This window comes from Mustela lutreola, chromosome 16, assembly GCF_030435805.1.
Source record: "Mustela lutreola isolate mMusLut2 chromosome 16, mMusLut2.pri, whole genome shotgun sequence".
NCBI lineage: Eukaryota > Metazoa > Chordata > Mammalia > Carnivora > Mustelidae > Mustela > Mustela lutreola.
In genome coordinates this window covers 43,852,364-43,877,242 of record NC_081305.1, presented here as the reverse complement: position 1 = coordinate 43,877,242, position 24,879 = coordinate 43,852,364, and the positions used below count along the sequence as shown (strand labels likewise).

The 24,879-nt window shown below is 38.3% G+C and overlaps 1 protein-coding gene and 1 pseudogene across 3 annotated transcripts in view; both read right to left on the bottom strand.

Moving 5' to 3' along the window:
* ZNF420 (zinc finger protein 420) overlaps positions 1-21,857 on the bottom strand; it is a 51,611-nt gene extending 29,754 nt beyond the window's left edge. For 2 of the 3 annotated variants that reach the window (XM_059151459.1, XM_059151462.1), the window contains exons 1-2: positions 20,913-21,856; positions 19,368-19,418 (exon numbers count right to left, since the gene is read on the bottom strand). The gene's annotated coding sequence lies outside the window, so the exon portion shown is untranslated. Of the gene's footprint in view, positions 1-15,028; positions 15,130-19,367; positions 19,419-20,912 lie in introns of all 3 variants that reach the window. The other variant, XM_059151461.1, reaches the window with a different exon arrangement.
* A 598-nt stretch (positions 21,858-22,455) lies between these two features.
* Positions 22,456-24,813, bottom strand: LOC131817831 (large ribosomal subunit protein uL22-like; annotated as a pseudogene).
* Positions 24,814-24,879: the final 66 nt, after the last annotated feature.

Here is a 24,879-nt window from a genome sequence, read left to right as displayed (position 1 = left end):
TATTTACAGCAACTTCTCTACCATTTCTGAAATAAAATATATAGATAATATGACAGATTTATATACATTATGCCAAAAATGGAGATAATGATCAACTGTTACATAAATTAAAAGGCAAAACTAAACACTTATGCTTTAAAACTACTTGAACAAATTCAGATTTATAAGATGACAATATTCAGCAAGGCATTTTTTTTAAGTGCTATGTTTTAAATTTTAATTCCAGATTAGTTAACATACAGTGCTATATTAGTTTCAGGTGTACAATATACTGATTAGACAATTTTATATATTACTCAGTGCTCATAATGGTAAGTGTACTCTTAATCCTCTTCACCTATTTTACACATAGTCCCACCCACCTCCCCTCTAGTAACCAATGGTTTGTTCTGTATAGTTAGGAGCCTATTTCTTGGTTTGTCTATTTTTTCTTTGTTTTGCTTCTTAGAAATCATATGGTATTTGTCTTTCTCTAATTTCATTTAACATTATACTCTCTATATCTATCCATGTTGTTGTAAATGGCAATGTTTCACTCTTTCTTAATGGCTGAGTAATATTCCATTACATATACATATATATATATATATATATATATATATATATATATATATATATATAAGAACATATACTACCTTTTCTTTATCCATTCATCTATCAATGGACACTTGGGCTGCTTCCATAAATTGGCTATTATTAATAATGCAATAAATACAGGGATGCATAAATCTTGTCAAATTAGTGTTTTCATATTCTTTGGGTAAGTACCAGTAGTGGAATTACTGGATAATATGGTAGTATCTTGGCTATTGTAAATAATGCTGCTATAGGAGTACATGTATCCCTTTGAATTAGTGTTTTGGTATTCTTTCGGTAAATACCCACTTACGCAACTGCTGGATTGTAGGGTAGTTCTTTTTTTTAATTGACATATAATGTATTATTTGTTTCAGGGGTACAGGTCTATGAATCATCGCTTACACAACACCCAGCACTCACCACAACACTTACCCTCCCCAATGTCCATCATCCAAGTACCCTATCCTCCTAACCCTCTCCCCTCCAGCAACCCTATTTGTTTCCTAAGACTAAGAGTATGGATTATAGGGTAGTTCTATTTCTAACTTGTTTTTTTTAATTTTCAGCATAACAGTATTCATTGTTTTTGTACCACACCCAGGACTCCATGCAATCCGTGCCCTTCTAATACCCACCACCTGATACCCCGACCTCCCACCCCCCCGCCCCTTCAAAACCCTCAGATTGTTTTTCAGAGTCCATAGTCTCTCATGGTTCACCTCCCCTTCCAATTTCCCCCAACTCTCTTCTCCTCTCTATCTCCCCATGTCCTCCATGCTATTTGTTATGCTCCACAAATAAGTGAAACCATATGATAACTGACTCTCTCTGCTTGACTTATTTCACTCAGCATAATCTCTTCCAGTCCCATCCATGTTGCTGCAAAAGTTGGGTATTCGTCCTTTCTGATGGAGGCATAATACTCCATAGTGTATATGGACCACATCTTCTTTATCCATTCGTCTGTTGAAGGGCATCTTGGTTCTTTCCACAGTTTGGCGACCGTGGCCATTGCTGCTATAAACATTGGGGTACAGATTGCCCTTCTTTCCACTACATCTGTATCTCTGGAGTAAATACCCAGGAGTGCAATGGCAGGGTCATAGGGAAGTTCTATTTTTAATTTCTTGAGGAATCTCCACACTGTTCTCCAAAGTGGCTGCACCAACTTGCATTCCCACCAACAGTGTAAGAGGGTTCCCCTTTCTCCACATCCCCTCCAACACATGTTGTTTCCTGTCTTGCTAATTTCGGCCATTCTAACTGGTGTAAGGCAGTTAGAATGGTTTTGTGATTTTAATTTGAATCTCCCTGAGGGCTAGTGACGATGAACATTTTTTCATGTGTCTGATAGCCATTTGTATGTCTTCATTGGAGAAGTGTCTGTTCATATCTTCTCCCCATTTTTTGATATGATTGTCTGTTTTGTGTATGTTGAGTTTGAGGAGTTCTTTATAGATCCTGGATATCAACCTTTTGTCTGTACTGTCATTTGAAAATATCTTCTCCCGGGGCGCCTGGGTGGCTCAGTGCGTTAAGCCGCTGCCTTCGGCTCAGGTCATGATCTCAGGGTCCTGGGATCGAGTCCCGCATCGGGCTCTCTGCTCAGCAGGGAGCCTGCTTCCCTCTCTCTCTCTCTCTCTCTCTCTCTGCCTGCCTCTCCATCTACTTGTGATTTCTCTCTGTCAAATAAATAAATAAAATCTTTAAAAAAAAAAAAAAAAAAGAAAATATCTTCTCCCATTCCGTGGGTTGCCTCTTTGTTTTCTTGACTGTTTCCTTTGCTGTGCAGAAGCTTTTGATTTTGATGAAGTCCCAAAAGTTCATCTTTGCTTTTGTTTCCTTTGCCTTTGGAGACATATCTTGAAAGAAGTTGCTATGGCTGATATCGAAGAGATTATTGCCTATGTTCCCCTCTAGGATTCTGATGGATACCTGTCTCACATTGAGGTCTTTTATCCATTTTGAGTTTATCTTTGTATACGGTGTAAGAGAATGGTCCAGTTTCATTCTTCTACATATAGCTGCCCAGTTTTCCCAGCACCATTTATTGAAGAGACTGTTTTTTTTCCACTGTATAGTTTTTCCTGTTTGTTTTTGACCATGGATTGAGGGTCCATATCTGGGCTCTTTGTTCCACTGGTCTGTGTTTGTTTTTATGCCAGTACCATGCTGTCTTGATGATCACAGCTTTGTAGTAAAGCTTGAAATCGGGTAGTGTGATGCTCCCAGTTTTTTTTTTGTTGTTGTTGTTTTTCAACATTTCCTTAGCAATTCGGGGTCTCTTCTGATTCCATACAAATTTTTGGATTATTTGCTCCAGCTCTTTGAAGAATACCGATGGAATTTTGATCGGAATAGCATTAAAAGTATAGATTGCTCTAGGCAGTATAGACATTTTAACAATGTTTATTCTTCTGATCCAAGAGCATGGAATGGTCTTCCATCTTTTTGTGTCTTCTTCAATTTCTTTCATGAGTGTTCTGTAGTTCCTCAAGTACAGATCCTTTACTTCTTTGGTTAGGTTTATTCCCAGGTATCCTATGGTTCTTGGTAAATGGAATCAATTCTCTAATTTCCCTTTCTGTATTTTCATTATTAGTGTATAAGAAAGCCACTGATTTCTGTACATTGACTTTGTATCCTGCCACGTTGCTGAATTGTTGTATGAGTTCACGACAGATCAAACCAACTCCACACATAAGAAGGGAAATAATCAAGATTATTGCTGAGATCAATGAGATAGAAACCAGAGATACAGTAGAACGTATCAATGAAACTAGAAGCTGGTTTTTTGAAAGAATCAATAAGATCGATAAACCACTGGCCACACTAATCCAAAAGAAAAGAGAGAAAGCTCAAATTCATAAAATTATGAATGAAAAGGGAGAGATCACAACGAACACCAAGGAAGTAGAAACAATCATCAGAAGTTATTATCAACAGTTATATGCCAATAAACTAAGCAACCTAGATGAAATGGATGCATTCCTGGAAAAGTAAACTCCCAAAATTGAACCAGGAAGAAATTGACAACCTGAATAGACCAATATCTAGTAACAAGATTGAAGCAGTGATCAAAAGCTTCCCAAAAAACAAGAGCCCAGGACCTGATGGATTCCCTGGGGAATTCTACCAAACTTTCAAAGAAATAACACCTATTCTCCAAAAGCTGTTTCAAAAAATTGAAGCAGAAGAAAAACTTCCAGACTCTTTCTATGAAGCCAGCATTACCCTGATCCCCAAACCAGGCAAAGACCCTACCAAAAAGGAGAATTTCAGACCAATATCACTGATGAATATGGATGCAAAGATTCTCAACAAGATCCTAGCAAACAGGATCCAATAGCACATTAAAAAGATTATCCACCATAACCAGGTGGGATTCATCCCTGGGCTACAAGGATGGTTCAACATTCGCAAATCAATCAATGTGATACAACAAATTAATAAGAGAAGAGAGAAGAACCATATGGTCCTCTCAATCGATGCAGAAAAAGCATTTGACAAAATCCAGCATCCGTTCCTGATTAAAACGCTTCAAAGTATAGGGATAGAGGGAACATTCCTGAACTTCATCAAATCTATCTATGAAAGACCCACAGCAAGTATCATCCTCAATGGGAAAAAGCTTGCAGCCTTCCTGTTGAGATCAGGAACACGACAAGGATGCCCACTCTCACCACTCTTGTTCAACATAGTATTAGAAGTCCTAGCAACGGTAATCAGACAACAAGGAGAAATAAAAGGTATCCAAATTGGTAATGAAGAAGTCAAACTCTCTCTCTTTGCAGATGACATGATTCTTTATATGGAAAACCCAAAAGACTCCACCCCCAAACTACTATTTGTAACTTTTAAAGGAAACTCCATACTGTTTTCCAGCATGGCTCCACAAGTTTGCATTCCCACCAACAATGCACAAGGGTTCCTTTTTCTCTACACCCTCACTAACACTTGTTTCCTGTGTTTTCTATTTTGGCTATTCTGACAGGTGTGAAGTGATATCTCAATGTGGTTTCAACTTGCATTTCCCTCATGATGAGGAATGTTGAGCATCTCTTCATGTGAACATCTCTAAGTCTTCTTCAGAGAAATGTCTGTTCATGTCTTCTGTTCATTTTTTAATTGGACTATTCGGTTTTTCTGTTGAATTGTGTAAGTTGTCTTTATATTTTGGATACTAGCACTTTATCGGATTTGTCATTTGAGAAGATATTTGATATCTTCTTTTAGCTTTGGTGTTTCCTTGGCTGTGCAGAGGCTTTTTATTCTAAAATAATCTCAATATTTTATTTTTGCTTTTGTTTCCCATCTCAGGAGACATATTTAAAAACGTGTTGCTATGGCTGATGTCAGTGTAATTACTGTCTGTGCTCTCCTCTATGATTTTTATGGTTTCTGGTCTTACATTTAGGTTATTAACTAATTTTTAAATTTTTGTGTATCATGTAAGACATTGGTCTAGTTTCATTCTTTTGTATGCTGTCCAATTTTCCAAGCACCACTTGTTGAAGAGAATTTTTTCCATTGCATATTCTTGTCCCTTTTTTGTCCAAGACTAATTGACTTATAATTGTGGGTTTATATCTAGGCCCTCTATTCTGTTCCACTGATCTGTTTTTCTGCCAGTACCACATTTTACATAGATTACTACAGCTTTGTAGTATATATTGATACCCAGAATTGTGATACCTCCAGTTTTGTTCTTCTTTCTCGAGATGGCTTTGGCTAATGGAGGTCTTTTGTGGTTCCATATAAATCTGAGGAAATGCTGTTGTATTTTGATAGGGATTGCCTTAAATCTGTAGTTTGGGGACACCTGGGTGGCTCAGTCAGTTGCGTATATGACTCTTGGATTTTGCTCAGGTCATTATCTCAGATTCCTGGGAGGGAGCCCCACATCAGGCTTCATGCTCAGTAGGGAGTCTGCTTGAGGATTCTCTCTTCCTCTGTCCTCCTCTGACTTGGGTACTCTCTCAAAATAAATAAATAAATATTTTTTAAAAATCTGTAGACTGCTCTGGACAGTATGGACATTTTAACAATATTTGTTCTTTCCATTCATGAGCATGGAATATCTTTCCATTTGTGTTGTCTTCAATTTTTTTTTCATCAATTTTAAGTTTCTGTCACCTCCCAGATCTGTCACCTCCTTGGTGAAGTTTTTTCCTAGATATTTTTTCCTAGATTTTTTATATTTTCATTTTTTAAAATTTTTCCTAGATATTTTATTCTTTTTGGTACAATTGTAAATAGGACTGTTTCCTTCACTTTCTGAAGCTTCATTATTACTGTATAAAAATGCAACAGATTTCTGTATATTGATTTTGAATCCTCTCACTTTACTAAATTCATATATCAGTCTAGTAGTTTTCTAGTGGAGTCTTCCAGGTTTGCTATCATATCATCTATAAATAGTGGAAGTTTTACTTCTTCCTTGCCAATTTGGATGTCTTTTATTTCTTTTTGTTGTCTGATTGCTATGGCTAGGACTTCCAGTATTATGTTGAATAAAAGTGGTGAGAGTGGACATCCTTGTCTTATTCCTGATCTTACCAGAAAAGTTGCCAGTTTTTGCCACTGAGTATGCTGGGTGTGGGTTTTTCACATTTGACTTTTATTATGTTAAGGATTATTTCCTCTAAACTGACTTTGCTGAAGGTTTTTATCATGAATGGGTATTACACTTTGTCACATGCTTTTTCCCTATCTATTGAAATGATTATATGGCATTTATCCTTGGTCTTATTGATATGATGTATGATGTTGATTAATTCGTGAATATTGAACATCCCGTGAATCCAGGGTATAAATCCTAGTGGATCACAGTGAACAATTTTTTAACCCACTGAGCCACCCAGGCACCCCTTAGTGAACAGTTTTTTAAATATATTGTTGGATCCAGTTTGCTACTAGTTTGTTGAAGAATTTTACACCTATGTTCAACAGAGATATGAGCCTATAGTTCACTTTTTTGAAAGGTATCTTTATCTGGTTTTAGTATCAGGGTAATGCTGGCCTCACAGAATGAATCTGGAAGTTTTCCTTCCTCTTCTGTGATTTGGGATAGTTTGAGAACAGCTTTAAACTCTTAAATGTTTGGTAGAATTTACCTGTGAAGCTATCTGGTCCTGGACTTCTGTTTATTGGGAGTTTTCTGATTACTGATTCAGTTTCATTACAACCAGTCTATTCAAATTTTGTTTCCTCCTGATTCAGTTTGGGGAGCTTTTATGTTTCTAGGAATTTCTCATTTCTTCTAAGTTATCCAACTTGTTGGCATATAATTTTTCATAATATTCTCTTACAATTCTTTATATTTCTGTGGTGTCAGTTATTTGTCTTCTTTCATTTCTGATTTTGTTGAACTGTCTCATTTTTTCTTTTTGGTGAGTCTAAATATCTATTAGTTTTGTTGCTCTATTCAAAGAACTGGTTCCTAGTTTCACTGTTTTTGTTTTTGGTTTTTTGTTGTTGTTGTTGTTGTTGTTGTTGTTTTTTAGTTCCTATTTCATTTATTTGTGCTCTAATCTTTATTATGTCCTTCCTTCTACAGGTTTGGGGTTTTGTTTTTTCTTTTTCTAGCTGTGTTAAGTGTAACTTTAGGTTTTTTATCTAAGATTTTCCTTGCTTCTTGAGTTAGGTTATATTGCTATAAACTTCCCTCTTTTTTTTTTTTTTTAAAGATTTTATTTATTTATTTATTTGACAGAGAGAAATCACAAGTAGATGGAGAGGCAGGCAGAGAGAGAGGGAAGCAGGCTCCCCGCCGAGCAGAGAGCCCGATGCGGGACTCGATCCCAGGACCCTGGGATCACGACCTGAGCCGAAGGCAGCGGCTTAACCCACTGAGCCACCCAGGCGCCCTATAAACTTCCCTCTTAATGAACAGCTTGTCTTCATTGCAAAGATTCTAGATCATTGTATTTTCATTTTTCCCCATTTTTTTTTTAATTTCCTCTTTGATTTGTTGCTTGATCCATTCATTGTTTGGTAGCATGTTATCTAATCTCCACATATTTGTGGTCTTTCCAGATTTTTTTTCCTATGGTTGATATTAGTTTAATAGCACTCTGGTTAGAAAAACTGCACAGAAGGACTTCAATCTTTTTAATATATTGAGACTTGTTTTGGGGTCTAGTATGTGACCTATTCTGGAAAATATTCCTTGTACACTTGAAAAGAATGTGTATTCTGCTGTTTTAAGATGGAATGTTATGAATATATCATTTGATCCACCTGGTCCAATGTGTCTTCCAAAGCCACGGTTTCCTTGTTGATTTTTTTTTTTTTGGATGATCTATGATTTAAGTGGGATGATAAAGTCTATTATTGTATTACTATCAATTACTTCCTTTTCCTTTATGTTTGTTATTAGCTGCTTCATGTATTTGGGTGCCCCCAAGTTTGGTGTGTGATTGATAAATATATACATATACATATATATATTTTTTTTTCTTGTTGCATTGTTCCTTTTTTTTTTTTTTAAAGATCTTATTTATTTGACAGAGATCACAAGTAGGCAGAGAGGCAGGTGGTGATGGGGGAAGCAGGCTCCCCACGGAGCAGAGAGCCCAATGCGGGGCTTAATCCCAGGACCCTGGGATCATGACCCAAGCCAAAAGCAGAGACTTTAACCCACTAAGCCACCCAGACACCCCAACATTGTTCCTTTTATTACTAGTGTCCTTTGTCTCTTTATACAGTCTTTGTTATTTTAATATCTATTTTGTCCTATGTATTACTACTTATATAGTTCTTTTCACTACTGTATTACTACTTACAGAAGTTCTTTTCACTTCCATTTGCACGATAACTGCTTTTCTATCCCTTCACTTAAAAAAAAAAAAGATTTTACAGAGAGATTTTCACCTGAGCAAGAGTGAATAGAAGGAGGTGCAGAGAGGGAGGAGCGGTGGGGGAGGAGAGGGACTAGCAGACTCTATGCTGAGTGTGGAGCCTAATGTGGGGCTCAATCCCACAACTCTGAGATTGCGACCTGAGCCAAAAACAAGAGGCAGGACACTCAAGCTACTAAGCCACCCACATGGCCCTCTATCCCTTCATTTTCAATCTGCATGTGTCTTTAGGTCTGAAATGAGTCTCTTGTGGGCAGCATACAGATGGATTCTGCTTTTTTTATTCATTCCATCATCCTACATCTTCTGATTGCAGCATTTAGTATGTGTACAAAGTAATTATTGAATGGTATGTCCTTACTGCCATTTCAATACTTTTTTTTTTTTTCTTAGAAGATTTTACTTATTATTTGAGAAAGAGAGAAGGCATGAAAAGATAGAGGTCAGTGGGAGAAGCAGACTCCATGTCAAGCAGGGAGTCCAATGTGGGACTTGATCCTGGGACTCCAGGATCATGACCCAAGCTGAAGGCAGTCACTTAACCAACTGAGCCACCCGGTGCCCTCATTACTTGTTAATGACTGTTTTTGTAGGTCTCTGTTCCTTTCTTCTCTTGTTCTCTTCTCTCATTGTTGGGTTTCTTTAGTGATATACTTGGATTCCTTCCTCTTTAGTTTTTGCATATCCATTACTGGTTTTTTATTTTGGTTACCATTAGCTTTGTATGTAACATCTTCTGAATATAGTGGTCTATTTAAGTTGATGGTTGCTTAAGTGTGAACACATTCTTTACTCCTTCCCCTCCCATTTTATGTGTATGATGTCATACTTTACATCCTTTTCTTTTGTGAATCCCCTGATTTTTATAGATATACTTATTTTTACTGCTTTTATTCTTCCTACTTTCTTATGCCTACTTATGGTCTTTCCTTTCCACTTAAATAGTCTCTTTAAGCATTTCACGTGACTGGTTTAGTGGACATGAATTTCTTTAATTTTTGTCTGGGAAACTCTTTATCTCTTCTATTCTGAATGAGCTCTGCCAGACTGAGTATTCTTAACTGCAGGATTTTCATTTAGTACTCTGTATGGCACTCCCTCCTGGCCTACAAAGTTTCTGCTGAAAAATCAGCTGATAGCCTATATGAACCTTTTCTCTCATATGTAACTATTTTCTTTTTTCTTGCTGCTTTTAAAATTCTCTCTTTATCACTACTTTTTTCCATTTGGATTACCATATATTTTGGTGTGGACTGCCATGTATTGATTTTGTTGGAGGCTCTCTGTGCCTGCTGGATCTGGAATTTTTAATTCCTCTCCCAGATTTGGGAAGTTTCTGCTATTGTTTCTTCAAAATACAACTTCTGCCTCCTTTTTTCTCTTCTTCTACAGGATCTCTGTAGTGTGAATGTTACTTACGCTTGATGGTTATGCTCAGTTTCTCTATTTTCACTTTTTATTATTATTTTCTCTCTTTTATTCAGCTTGACTGCTTTCCATTATTCTGTTCTCTGTTTTTCTGTTTTTTCTAGGCTACCGTTGATTCCACCTGATGTATTTTTTTTTAAAGATTTTATTTATTTATTTGAAAGAGAGAAAGATCACAAGTAGGCAGAGAGAGGGGAGAAGCGGGCTTCCCACTGAGTAGAGAGCCCAATGCAGGGCCCAATCCCAAGACCCTGAGATCATGACCTGAGCCAAAGACAGAGGCTTAACCCACTGAGCCACGCAGTCATCCATCACCTGATGTATTTTTAATTTAAGTTATTGAGTTCTCTATCTCTGGTTCTTTTTTATGTTTTCTATGTCTTTGTTAAGAGTCTCAGTGAAGTTCTCCATTCTTTTCTCAAGTCAAGAGAGTATCTTTATGACCATTACTCTAAATTCTCTATCAGGTATATATTATTTATCTCCATTTCGTTTAGATCTCCTGCTGTGATTTTGTCCTGTTCTTTCATTTGGAACATATTCTTCTGCCTCCTCATTTTGTCTAACTCTCTGGGTCTGTTCTATATGTTAGGAAAATCAGCTACATCTCCTGCTCTGGAAAGTAGTGGCCTTATGAAGAATTCCTGTAATACCCTGCAGTGCAATGTCCCCTGATTACCAGAATCTGGCACATCAGGAATATCCTTTATGTGTGTTGCATGCTGTTCCCCACTTTGTAGCTGAGCCACTTTTGCCTTCAGTTCAGTTGTCTGCAATGTCTTTCTGCCTGTTGTGTGTAAAGTTTGGTTCCTGCATTGTTTGTGGGCCAGAATGGGGCTGCACTGGGCTTAAGTTGAGTCATATCGGGCATGTGCCAGAGCCGAAGTAGCACCAAACTGCAGGGCGCATTCCATGTGTTGTCCCCTAAGAAGTTTTCATTGGTGGGTAGGGCCTGTAGTCAGACCAGATGTCTACACCCAACCCCCAGCTGGAGCTGCAATTGGACTGTGGTGTGTGGTTACCTTCTCCTCTCCCCTGAGTAGGAGTCACACTGGAGTGGTTGCTGGCCCATGTCAAGGATGTTTGCACATGGCCAAGCTTGTGGCACCACTCTGGATAAGCTCTAGTCTGTCATATTGGAAGAACAGGTCTACAGGAGTATGCATGCGTGTTGCAGGGTGTTAGCAAATTTTGCACAGGTCTACGAGAAGAGACCTAGAGCAGAGACTTGGCTATTAGGGGTGGATCTGCAGAAGGGCGCAGGGGCATGGTCACCGTTAGCAAGTTATGTAGCAAATAACACTGATGCACTGGTTCCCATAAGCATCTGTGTGCCTAGGCTGGGGAATGGGGAAGGAAAATGGTGCCTGCCAGTTCTTTTGTTTGTGGAGATGACTCCCAATAATCCCTGCCCCTCCAGCACAAGTTCTGGGATCAGGAAACAAATCTCTCTCCCATATACCCCAGGAATTTTTGAAACTGCTGCTTCTATGCTGCACCTCTGTGGGGCCGTTTGTTATGCTATCTCTTTAAGGGCAGGGACTCAGTTTTCTCTCCCTCCCAGCTCTCCCAGAGCCAAGCCTACTTTTAAAGTTCCAGGTGTTAAGCCCCGCTGTTTGCAAGGATTCATGAAATCCAAAGCCAAATACTAAGGGGATTTGTGCCTGCGGCTCCCATGCCTGGGGTGCTTGGTGTGAGGATCTGTTTGTTTTCTCCTCTACATGCTTGCAGTGTCCCTCTCTCCTGCAGACAGTCCTGTGGGTCCCTTTAGCTCCCAACTGCATCCTTACACTCCTAACCTCTTCAGTGTGGCCTATTCCTTACATTTAGCTATGGAGAGTCTGTTCTGCCAGTCTTCAGGCCATTTTTGGGTTCATTTTTACTGATGTAGTTGTTACCTAGTTTGTATCCATGAGACAAGGTGAGCTTAGGGTCCTCCTACTCTGGCATCTTCCCCAGAAGTTTTGAACTAAGTATTGTTGACAACTTTCATTTATATTTGACATTTTGAAATAAAGTCTATATATGTGTATATGTATGTATGCATATGTATGTTTGTGTGTGATGTGTTTGGGTATGCATAGGCTCAATGAAATCCATTATCTACAAATGTAGGCTTCTGCAAGTATGGGATACTGGCAAGGAAAATATAACAAGCAGTGTTGATATCAGTGCTGTGACTTTAAAAGTCACAGTACATTTCTAAATAAAACAAAGTACAGTCTATTCTCAATCATTCTCAAGCATTCCTGGAAGATTAAGAGTAAAACCATGCAATAATAGTAACATAGATAAATTCAGCAGTTTGTAGAAATCATGCAAAAAATAATGCTTTATGTGAGAAGTACTAGACCCAGATTATTATAAACACATTTTTTTTCCCAGCTATGGTCTTCCATTTTGCAGGTCATAGATCAATCATTTGCTGTGTACTGCAGAGCATCTAGATTAGAAGTTAGCCAACTACTGCCCACCAACTATTTTTATAAATAAAACTTTATTAGAATGCATCTACACTCAGTTGTTAATAAATTATCTTTGCCTACTTTCATACTAAAGTGGCAGAGTTGAATAACTGCAACAGAGACCATGTGGCCCAGATATCTTAGTATTTACTGTCTATCCCTTCATAGAAAAGTCATCTACCCTATAATCAGGATGCATTACTTCAGTCCTTCAATAGCCAGATGACTTCACCCTCAAAATGTTATTTTAACATTCACAAGCATGCAGATGTATTTCTAAAACATCCTCCAGGGAGAACCATTGCCCCAAATATATGATATAGATATTCAATAAGCATTTAATTAAAAATTCTACTTCTTCCAGATGTGGAAGTTCAGTAGGTAACTGTGCCCATCTTAACAACTAAAACTACTTCAGATAAGATTAAAAAAAAAAAAAAAATCACACTGGGGCACCTGGGTGGCTCAGTGGGTTAAGCCTCTGCCTTCAGCTTGGGTCATGGTTCAGGGTCCTGGGATCGAGCCCCACATTGGGCTCTCTGCTCAGCAGGAAGCCTGCTTCCCCCTCTCTCTCTGCCTGCCTCTCTGCCTACTTATGATCTCTCTCTCTGTCAAATAAATAAATAAATAAAATCTTTTTTAAAAAATCCAAAAGATAAAAAAATCACAGTCTCCTTTAAATTCATCACAGAGCTAAAGATACAAGGAAATTTAAATTAACTAGAAAATGTGCCAAGTACTACTTAAGAGATATTTGGGAAGTTCCTGTCCACAGCAGGAATTAAACTAAATGGTAATTCCCTTAAAAGTAAATAGTCCAGCCATTCCAATTAAAAGACAATATCAAGACAAGAAAAAAAGCCGTTTCAACTATATGTTCTTTACAAGAAATGTACTTTAAATACGAAGACACAGATGAGTCAAGTTGTGGAAGAAGATAGATCATACAAATACTAAGCATAAGAAAACCTGTGTACCTGTATTAATATAAGACAACAGACAAATGAAAAGATATTCAGTATCACTGATCATCAGGGAAATACAAATCAAAACTACAATGACATATCACCTCATACCTGTCAGAATGGCCAACATCAACAGTACTAGAAACATTAGGTGTTGGCTAAGATGTGGTTAAAGGGGAACCCCTATGCACTGTTGGTGGAAATTCAAAGTGGTACACAGCCACTCTGGAAAACAGTATGGAGGCTCCTCAGAAAGTTAAAAATAGAACTACCCTATGACTTTTGCAATTGCACTACTAGCTATTTATCCAAAGGATACAAAAATACTAATTCAAAGGGATACATGCACCCTGATGTTTTATAACAGCATTACCAACAATAGCCTATTGTTGGAATGGAAATATGGAAATAGCCCAAGTATCCATCCACTGATGAATGGATAAAGATGTGGTATATATACACAAGGGAGTATCACTCAGCTATAAAAAGAATGAAATCTTGCCATCTGCAACAACACAGATGGAGCTAGAGGGTATTATCCTAAATGAAATAAGTCAGTCAAAGAAAGATAAATACCATATGATTTCACTCGTATGTATAATTTAAGACACAAAACAAACAAACAGGGGAACAAAAAGAGGGAGGTAAACCAAGAAACAAATTATTTGCTTTTTTTTGACACAGAAACAGATCACAGGTAGGCAGAGAAGAAGGCAGAGAGAGAGAAGGAAGAGAGGGAAGCAGGCTCCCCATGAACAGAGAGCCCGATGAGGGACTCGATCCCAGGACCCTGAGATCATGTTCCCAGCCGAAAGCAGAGGCTTAACCCACTGAGTCATCCAGGTGTCCCCAAAAAATAGATTCTTAACTGTAAAGAACAAACTAATAGTTACCAGAAGTGAGATGGGTAGGGAGACTGATAAAACAGGTGATGGGGATTAAGGAGGGCATTTGCTGAAATGAATATCAGGTGTCGTATGGAAGTGCTGAGTCACTATATTGTACACCTGAAACTAATATTACAATGTATGTTAACTAACTGGAATTTAATTAAAAACTTAAAAAACAAAGAAGAATGTAAAATGGCAAAGAAGAATGTAAAATGACATATCATATAAATACTAAGCAAAAGAAAGCCTATGTACTTGTATTAATATAAGACAAAACAGAGATCAAAATAAAGACTAATACAAGAGACAAAGAGGATAAATTCATCAAGAAGACACAGAAATTCTAATTGTGTAGAGATTTAACAGCAAAGCACCAAAATATATGAAGCAAAAACTAAGAGAACTAAAGGAAGAAGTGGACAAATCCACAATCAGACTTGGAAATTTTAACATCTTTCTCTTAGCAACTAACAAAACAAGTAGATAAAAATAGCAGTAATGATATAGAGGATTTATACACAACACTATCAAGTACCTTGACAAAACTGGTAACGCACCCCACTGTCAAGAATACCACACCAAACTATCAAAAGATGAGCTGAAAAATAGCTGAACTGCCAGTTGTCAAAAAAACTAAGACAACAATCCAAAGTGAAAGTAACAGTCAAGCTTTGAATCACTTACTAATCACTTAGTACAAAAAAAAGCTAACCCAAAGAAAGCAACAGCTCCCCCACTGTTCCACATGGAACAGTACCTAGAGAGGGTCAGATGGATCAGCACTGATACAGGGAATCATTTCACTGCCAATGGAGTACCAGACAAAAGGTTTCACCCACCTCAAGGACCAGGGCCACAGAATCCAAAAGGAGCCAAATCAGAGGGAGTAAAGAGGATCTCATAGATCAGAGATGAACAATCTGAGTATTAATAAGAATAACTGCAATAGATAAAACATATTAAATATATTTAAATCTTCAAATTCATGATAATAATTTAAAAGAAAAACATAAGATGAACTTTGGAAGATGCTGAAAAATAATAAGTAAAAGCAAGCTTTTATCCTAATTTTTTAAAATGTGCTATACTTTGGAATAACCAAGACATTGATGAAAGGATGGTTCCCTTTACAGAAGTATTCCAACTAATAATTGCAGAAGAAATAAGAGAATTGGAGAATCATTTTGTGGGACGCGTGGGTGACTCAGCAGGTTAAACGTCTGCCTTCTGCTCAGGTCATGATCCCAGGGTCCTGGGACTGAGCTACATCAGGCACCCTGCTCAGCGGGGAACCTGCTTCTCCCTTTCCCTCTGCCATTCCTCCTGCTTGTGCTTTCTCTCATTCTCACTCTCTTTCTCTCAGATACATAAATAGAATCTTAAAAAATATATATCATTTTGAACTCTGATAAAATAATAAATTCCAAGTAAAGACAACCAATGGCTACTAAAATCACATAAAGGAAAACAACCTAATGTTATGCAGCACTCACCATTAAGTATGAAAGATTAGTGCAAAGCAAATAAGCAAAGCCACACACAAAAAAACTCTGAACCTGACCAAACCTCTAGAATTAAATACCAGTTTAGAAGAAACACAGGAACATGTAAAATGACACCACACATATACAACCAACAGAATCCAGAATATGGGTAGCTCTATGAGAAAACTGCTTCTGGAATAAACTGCAAGAAAAGAAAAAGAAAGATTAAGAAGCATATCACATTATTACACTAAATAGATATTGTTTGGATCTTAATTCTAATAAATATTTATGGACAATGGGAGAAATGTGAACACTGACTTGTTATTTCATAACATTAAGAAAGTATTAAAGGTGGGTCTTTTTTTTATAGTGATGATATTGTGGTTCTCCATTACCCAAGTTTAAAAAAAAAAAAAGGTCTTAGTGTATCTTTTTATTGTTAAATATTCTTTTTTCTCAGAATTTATTGAGACTTGTGGTTTAAAGATTTTATTTATTTATTTGAGAGAGAGGGAGAGGGAGAGAGAATCTGAAGCAGAATCCAAGCTGAGCTCAGAGCCAGACACAGGGCTCAATCCCATGACCACAAGATCATGACCTGAGCCAAAACCAATAATAGTCAGATGCTTAACCGACTGAACCACCCGGAGGCCCCATGGTTGTATTTTTTTAAGGAAAAATGTTCTTATCATTTAGATGCACATATTAAAATATTTGTGGATGAAATACATATCCGAACCTACTTCAAAATAACCCATTTTTTTTGGTGGGGAGAGGGAGCAGTGGATCTATAGATGAAACATGTTTAGTTACAAATGTATATTTGTTGATGCACAGGGATGGGTAGGGTACATGGGGAAGCATTATACTTCTTAGTTTCATACATGCTTGAATTTTTCTATAAGAAGAAGTTTTAAAAAAGAAAGACTTTTTTTTTTTTTTAAGATTTTTTCTTTTTTTTTTATTTGACAGAGAGAGATCACAAGTAGGCAGAGAGGCAGGCAGAGAGAGAGAGAGAGAGAAGAGGAAGCAGGCTCCCTGCTGAGCAGAGAGCCCGATGAGGGACTCGATCCCAGGACCCTGAGATCATGACCTGAGCCGAAGGCAGCGGCTTAACCCACTGAGCCACCCAGGCACCCTAAAAAAGAAAGACTTTAAATTAAAGATAGATTCCATATATGAACCATGATTCAGTCTAAAGGAGTTTTTTTCGAGTAATTGTTATTTTCTTCTTTCTTTTGTATTTTCTAAGTCATACCAACAAACATGTACTACTTTGATATCAGAAAACAAGGAAATAATAGTTTTGTGAAATTTTAAGAAAGGACATGCAATGGCTGAAAAAAGTCTCAATAAATTCTGAGAAAAAAGAATATTTAAAAATAAAAAGATAAACTCTAAGACCTTTCTCTTTTTAACTTGGGTAATGGAGAAAAAGATGAGGAAAGGGAAAAATAAGGAAATGCACCCATTTCATTATTACTTGAGAGATGTGATTCAGGAAGAATTTGTACTAGAAACATTAAAATAAACTAAAAGTAGGCCACTTCTAGAAATTTGCCCCAAAGATAAACATCTACATATAGAAACCACATACATTGTTATTGATTGCTATATTATATAATGGCAAGATACTGGGGAAAAAAACCAAATGCCCACTTACAGAAGACTAGGTGAATAAACTAATACACCCATATAACAGAATAGATAATTATAAAAGAGTAAGAACAATCTCTGTAGGCTGCTAAGAATGATCTCCAGGATACATTAAACACATGAGAAAAAAAAAGGTATAGTGTAGTGTACACAGAATACTCCCTTTTAGTTAGGAATGGAGATGTAAAAAATAAATGTATACTTGTATGTGTACCTATGTATACATACAAACACATACACATAAACATATGTCATTTAAAAGAAAAATAGAAGAATATACCAAAGGTATATTATATTATTATAGTTATTACCTATACAGAGAAAAAGGAAACAGGTTGAAGGGGATAGGAATGAACATCGGCCTCCTCTGAATTCACCACTGTTCTGTAGTTTTGATTTTGGAGATAAGTAAATATTTTACAGAATTTTAAAATGAAATTAAAGCAAAGTCAGGAAAACACAATCACTAAAAGTAAAAAGCAAGATGAAACAAATGAGCCTAACTGTAGGATAGGTCATAACCTATGAACATCAAGAAGTCTTGATTGTTTTTCTGTATTCACATAATTAGTAAAAATACTAGTATCGTTAGTTTGAAGCTCTCTCACAATTCAAAAGAAGGGAGAAAAGAAGGAAAAAAGCATAGGGAACAGATGGGACAAGACGATGGATTTGACCCAAACCACATCAATGATCACACTAAATATAAATGGTATATTTAATATAATATAAATTATATATAATATAAATATAAATGGTCTATTTATACTTTAATTGTAAGAGAAATTGTCAACTGGATAAAAACACAAGATCCAACGAAATGCAGCTGACAAGAAATGCACTCCAACATCGAACATAAACAGTTTAAAAATAAAAGAATAGTAAAAGATATTTCATGCTAACACAATGAAAAGAAAGTTGGACTGGTAACATTAAATATCAGACAAAGTAGATGCTCAGAGCAAAGGCTACTACCAGGAATAAAGAAGACCAATTCATAATGACGAAGGGATCAATTCACCAACAGCACATATTACCTAAAACTTTTACATACCTAATAACAGAGCTTAAAAATACATGAAGGAGAAACTTAAAGAAATTACGAGGAGAAAGAAAGAAATGCAACAGATAGAAAATCAGTAAAGGTACTACAGAGGATTTCAACAACACTATCAACCTATACCTAAGTGACAATTATGGAACTCTCCAACAATAGCAGAATACAGTCTTTTCAAGTGCACACCAAACATTTACTAAGATAGACCACACATTTTGGGTCACAAACCTACTCTTAATAAATTTTAAAGGACTCAAGTCATAAAAAGTATATTCTCTGAACACAATGGAATGAAATTAGAAATCAGTAACAAAAAGATCTCTGGAAGATCCTCATAATACCTGAAAACTAAATAACATATTTCTAAATAAACCATAAATCAAAAGGAAAATTAGAAAGGAATTCAAACTGAAGTCAGAATAAATAAGACTGGCAAGTGAAAACTTTTAAGCTGGGCCTATGATGGTTCATTATACTTTTGTGTAGTTTGAAAACTACCAAACAGGGGCACCTGGGGTGGCTTTGTTGATTAAATGTCAGGCTCTTGATTTTGGCTCAGGTCATGACTTCAGGGTCATGAATTCAAGTCCCGCCTCAAGTTCTGCACTGGGCATGGAGCCTGCTGAAGATTCTCTCTCTCCCTCTTCCCCTTCCTCCATACCCTGCGCCCCCATTCTTTCTTTAAAAAAAAAATAAATAAATAAAAGAAGAGAAAAAAGAATGCTGCTGTGTCAGAAATAACACAATATCATCTCCTATTTAAATTAACAAGTCTCAAATCCATTCTTCCTCAATTTAACCACTGTTGGGAAGTATCTCTCTCAATTAACTGCACATATTCCTTGCTCCCAATCTACAGAAAACTGTTTTGCTACCTCCATTATTTGAGAAAGCTTAACTAGGAAAAAGAAAACAAAGATTCCTATGTCCTGAAAAAATAAAGGCATTTAGAGAAACAAAGAGGAAACATCTACTCACCTTGGACTTTGCTTTTGAATGTACGACAGCCATTTTTTCCTTCTCTGGATTCTACTCTCAGGAAAAGAAAATGGAATCATAAGATAGTACACCTTTCTTAGGATATACTCTAAATTAGAACACATGCTCTTACCCACCCAGCCCCCCAAACTATCCCTAATTTACCCTGGAGGAAAGTTAGAGAGTAGAACAATTCTGTACTCTGTTTTAGATAGAAGGTCCAAGACTCCAGCTGTCTTGGGCCAGAATTTACTGCTGGATTCAAAACTGTCCACTGGAGACAGAGCACTACCAGTTCTAAAGTATGTGACTGACTCCTCTAACACATTCTCTAGAAGTATTCCTACTCCCCATTATATTTCCATATAGCCTGTTTTGAAGGTGCAATCAGCTCTAATCTTGTCAAGAACAGGTCTGTGACTTAAAAATAGCTGTCTTCATTCAGGGTCTCAAATTCCTGACATCTTTCCTTCCTATCACTTTCTTGCATTCAACATTCTTAAGACTGTAAGGTGAGAGGACACCTGGAAGCCAAAAGGAAACCTACATCTGCAATCCCAGTGTGAACTAAGAACCATTACAGGCCATGTGTATAGGCCATGTGTGAAGAGGGATTACTGAGGTCAGAAGAGAAAGATGTCAAGTTCTGTAAGGACATAGCCAAAGGGACTCAAGACACATTGACAGACTCAGTCCCATAATGAACCCCCCAAATACAAAAACCCAATTTTATCTCTGTACCTCACTAAACGCCCATAAGATCACAGACTATAAAATATACAAATTGACTAGACAAAGTCACACACACTTCCGTGGCCACACAGCCAGAGTCACAATCGCCAAGTTAATATTACATCCTCAGACCACCTCTTATATTAAACAAAATCCAATCATAAACAGCATACACACAAGGACTCAAGCACATCCAAGCACCCTGTCATGGATACAAGAGGCCAAAAAACAGCATTTCACAGCAGCACTTTTACTATCTTCACACAGTCATGAAAGCGACACACTTACAGTCCCAAGAGTCATACATATGGCATACACACAGCCATCCAATCAAACAGAAAAATGCAACTAAGTACCAGATCAAAGAAATAAGTGGTCACAAATACCGGGTCACAGCAACACTCTCATAACATCTTAAAGTCACAAACTTCAGTGATACACACAACACACAGTCACATACACAACCTCAAAGTGACCCAAGTACATCCAAAAACCCTGTCACAAGAGCACTGCCGCACAGCTCACAGACACAAGCAAACCCCCGGTCACATACGAGGTACACACACAATCACCGTCACATAGGCACATTCTCAGTCAAGCACGCGGTCACAAACACATTGTCACAGCAGCACTACTACACCCTCAGAGTCACGACTCACCCTCACACAAACGCTTACACACAAAACCACAGTCGCACACGTTCATTCGCCTACATCAGTAACAGGCAGGCTGGCTCACAGCACAAAACGGCTGGAGACCAACATACACGCAATCCCAGCGACGCTTCCGCCACGGCATTCCGGACATCCTCACCTCGACAGAAGGTGCGGTTCAGGATCCAGGATCTGGCGCCCGGGGTCCAAGCCCAATTTGGGGTTCGCCCGCCCAGCCGGAGCCGAGCCAAGGTCCTCCACAGACGCTGCCCTCCCCACGCGAGGTCCCCAAATCGCGCGAACAAACGGAAATGAAGCCGCACTGGGGACGCGGTGCCTCTGGGAAATGTAGTCCAACGCCCGGAAGGTGGTAGCCTGGCCGGCCAGGACGCTGAGATGCCCAGTTTTCTTTCTTTTTTTTTTTTTTTTTTAATTTTTTATTTTTTATAAACATTTATTTTTTATCCCAGTTTTCTAAACCTCCGCGAGGTTCTTGGACTCCGCGGCTAAAACGCGCTCGCGCAACTGCTGCGCCGCTGGTATTCCTGGGAGTGCCCGCCTGCACTCAGTGCGCAGGCGTCAGGCGTAAGGGGCTGGGGCGGTTAGGGTCTGAGACCGCAGTTACGGAGAGGCATTCCCGGGTCTCATCAGACCTGGAGAAGGTGGGACGGACCCTCAGGCGGGCATGTGCGGTGGAGGAGCTGGGGCTGAGGCAGGGACTAGCCGGAGCCTCGGACTCGCAGAGACCTCCCCTCTGCCTGGCCAGGCCCTTTTTGTGTGTGAGATAACGCGAGACGGTTACAAGCTGACTGGGAGGCCCTCGGCGGCTGTGTGTGTGGTTGTATTTCCGTATTTCTGAGGGCGATTCTACCTGCCGTTGGGTGTGAGGTGGCTCGTACTGGAAGCTGCCTGGTAATGACATAACTGTGGGATTGTCTGACGGAGGAAGGGACCTCCCTCAATCCTCCCTCAATTATGTGTTCATAATTGAGGGTGGTTGCGTGACTGGTGATGACTAGTGACGATTTGTGTTATGCAGATGTGCTCTTCTCGTGCCTCTATTTCGATGTCTGTAGAAGTTTAACTCTAGGAGAGCGGGAGGTCCTCCTGGTGGATGGTCAAGTTGTTTCTTTCTTGGACACTAATTTGATTGGGGGGGTGGTTAATCAATTTATCTGGCAAATAATTTATTTTTTTAAATATTTTATTTATTTGCTAGAGAGCACAAGTAGGCAGAGAGGCAGGCAAGGGAGAGGAGAAGCAGGCTCCTTGCTGAGCAAGGAGCCCAACATGGGGCTCAGTCCCAGGAATCAGGACCAGAGCCGAAGGCACTTAAGTGACTGAGCCACCCAGGCGTCCATATCTGGCAAATAATTTAGACATGGTTTTTCTTTTCTTTCTTTTTTTTTTTTTTCCTAAAGATTTTATTTTCAATTCACTTGACACAGAGAGAGACCACAAGTTGGCAGAGCAGCAGGCAGAGAGAGGGGGAAGCAGGCTCCCCTCAGCGGAGAGCCCAATGCAGGGCTGGACCCCAGGACCCTCCTGAGATCATGACCTGAGCTGAAGGCTGAGGCCTAACCCACTGAACCACTCAGGCGCCTCTTAGACATGAGTTTTCTGTTGGATCAAGTATACATGTTATGGGGAAGAATGCAAAATTAACAGTTTTGTTTGTTTTCAAGAAACATGATTTCAAAGTCAGGCCTAGATTAACTCCTTTTTCCTCTGGCACAGCCGGGCAAAGCAGGCACCCATTGTATCATGGGAGCGTTTTACTAGGTAAGGTTGAAAGGCCATTGACTAATAAAATAGTTAAATAACTTTATACATGAGAAGATTTTATCTTGGCTAATGGAGAGAAAATAAAGCTCTTGGTTTTAGCTCAGGTCACGATCTCATGGGTTATGGGATGGAGACCGGTATCAGGCTCCAGGAGAGTCAGCTTGAGGATTCTCTCCCTCTGCCCCTCCCCCCCACAGGCACAGGTGCATGTGTGTACTCTTTATTTAAAATAAAGCTTTAAAAAAAACAAAATCTTCTATAATTTTAGTTTTCTATATTCTTAAAGTTTTGCCTTACACATTTTTTTTGTCATAAAACTTCTTAGAATCCATCTCTTTCTGTAAGACAAAAGAGGGGTGTAATTTTTTGTGTGTGCACACACCAGTTGTCTCACATTATGAAAAGGCTATCCTTTCCCCTCTTAGCAAGAGTCATAAATTAAGTTGTCGTATATATATGGAACTGGGTGCCACCCAGATGCCCTTAAAAATAATGTCTTTTGCAGTTACTATATATATTATACTTTTTTAAATGTATGCACTAAAGTTTGTAAATTTTTTGTCCAGGTCCTCTATAATCATACTTGTTTTTGTCTCTTAAATTAAGTTACTAAAAGAAATATGTGATATCTCCCACTATGGCTCTAATGTTATTTTTCCTTGTAGTTTCAGTAATTTGGGCTTAAATGTATGTATTTTTAGTAACACATAAGTTTAGATTTATATAAATTACTGGAGATTTAAATATTTGATTTTGTGCTGATCTTTTTATAATGCTTGTTAAGATTTTATTTATTTATTTGACAGAGAGAAATCACAAGTAGATGGAGAGGCAGGCAGAGAGAGAGAGGGAAGCAGGCTCCCTGCTGAGCAGAGAGCCCGATGCGGAACTTGATCCCAGGACCCCGAGATCATAACCTGAGCTGAAGGCAGTGGCTTAACCCACTGAGCCACCCAAGCGCCCCAATAGAATGCTTTTATTTAAAGTCTATTTTACACAATGTTAATATAGCTACATCAACTTTCTTCTGATTAGTATTTTGACTGTTTTTTCTGCTTCCTCATTTTCAGCCTTTCTGTATAATTATTTTAATGTGTATCTTGACAATAACATAATTAGATTTTATTTATCCATTTAATGACATATTTGTATTTATTTCTACCATTTTATCACATCACTATATATGTTATATGTAACTTTTTAATGTTTTCATTCCCCTTCCCCCCATTATTCCTTCTTTAAATTGTTCTCCTCTCCCATTTTATTTATTTATTTATTTTTAAAGATTTTATTTATTTATTTGACAGAGAGAAATCCAAAGTAAGCAGAGAGGCAGGCAGAGGAGGAAGCAGGCTCCCCGCGGAGCAGAGAGCCTGATGCGGGGCTCGATCCCAGGACCCTGGGATCATGACCTGAGCCAAATGAAGGCAGAGGCTTTAACCCACTGAGCCACCCAGGTGCCCCTCCTCTCCCATTTTTTATGTCGTCCTCTTTTGGAAGGTATATATTCTGTTTGCATTATTTCAGTGACTTTGCGAAATCTTTAATTTAGCAGGACATACTTATCAAAGTCTAAACTTACAATTTTTCCTGCCCAGTAGTATAATGATGTTAGAATACACTGATCATTGCTTCTACCAAGTTACATGCTATCATTGTGGTATATTTTAGTTATATGTGTGTATATCATGCACACATGTGCATATATGCATGTGAGTGTACTTTTATTTCCATTTATTTTATACTGAACTGATTCCTAGGCCACAAGTTTTTGTTTCTTCTAAGATATCTTTTTCTTCTGTGCAACCTCCTCTTCTGGTTTAGGAACAATCTCCTCTTTCAGGAAGGATCATCTCAATGTGGCAGGGAGAACTCAGGTATAGATTAATCCAAATATGAGCTCTGTAAGTTCTGCACTGCATTTTGGGGACTTTCTTCACCTGGATGTGCATAATGACCAGAGAAGCTACATTTAAATCCTTAAGTCCAACATTATTCTCTGCATTTTTAAGCATATGCAATAATTCAGTACTCTTTTTAGGCCACAAAACCTGTGTCCAACCCCACTGTTTGGCCTAGGTGCACCTACCAATTCCACCATTGTGACAGAATGGCACATGTTGCTTCTGTAAAGTTACATCCTCTAGAGACTTGGTGGCTTTACAGATATGCATACCCTTGATGGCAGTTTCACCAGTGTTCTTAAGGTCAACACAAAGATTTGAACTTTTTTTTAAAAGATTTTATTTATTTATTTGACAGTGAGAGAAGGAAAACAAGCAGGGGGAGCAGGAGAAGGAAAAGCAGGCTCCCTGCTGAGCAGGGAACCCAATGCAGGGCTT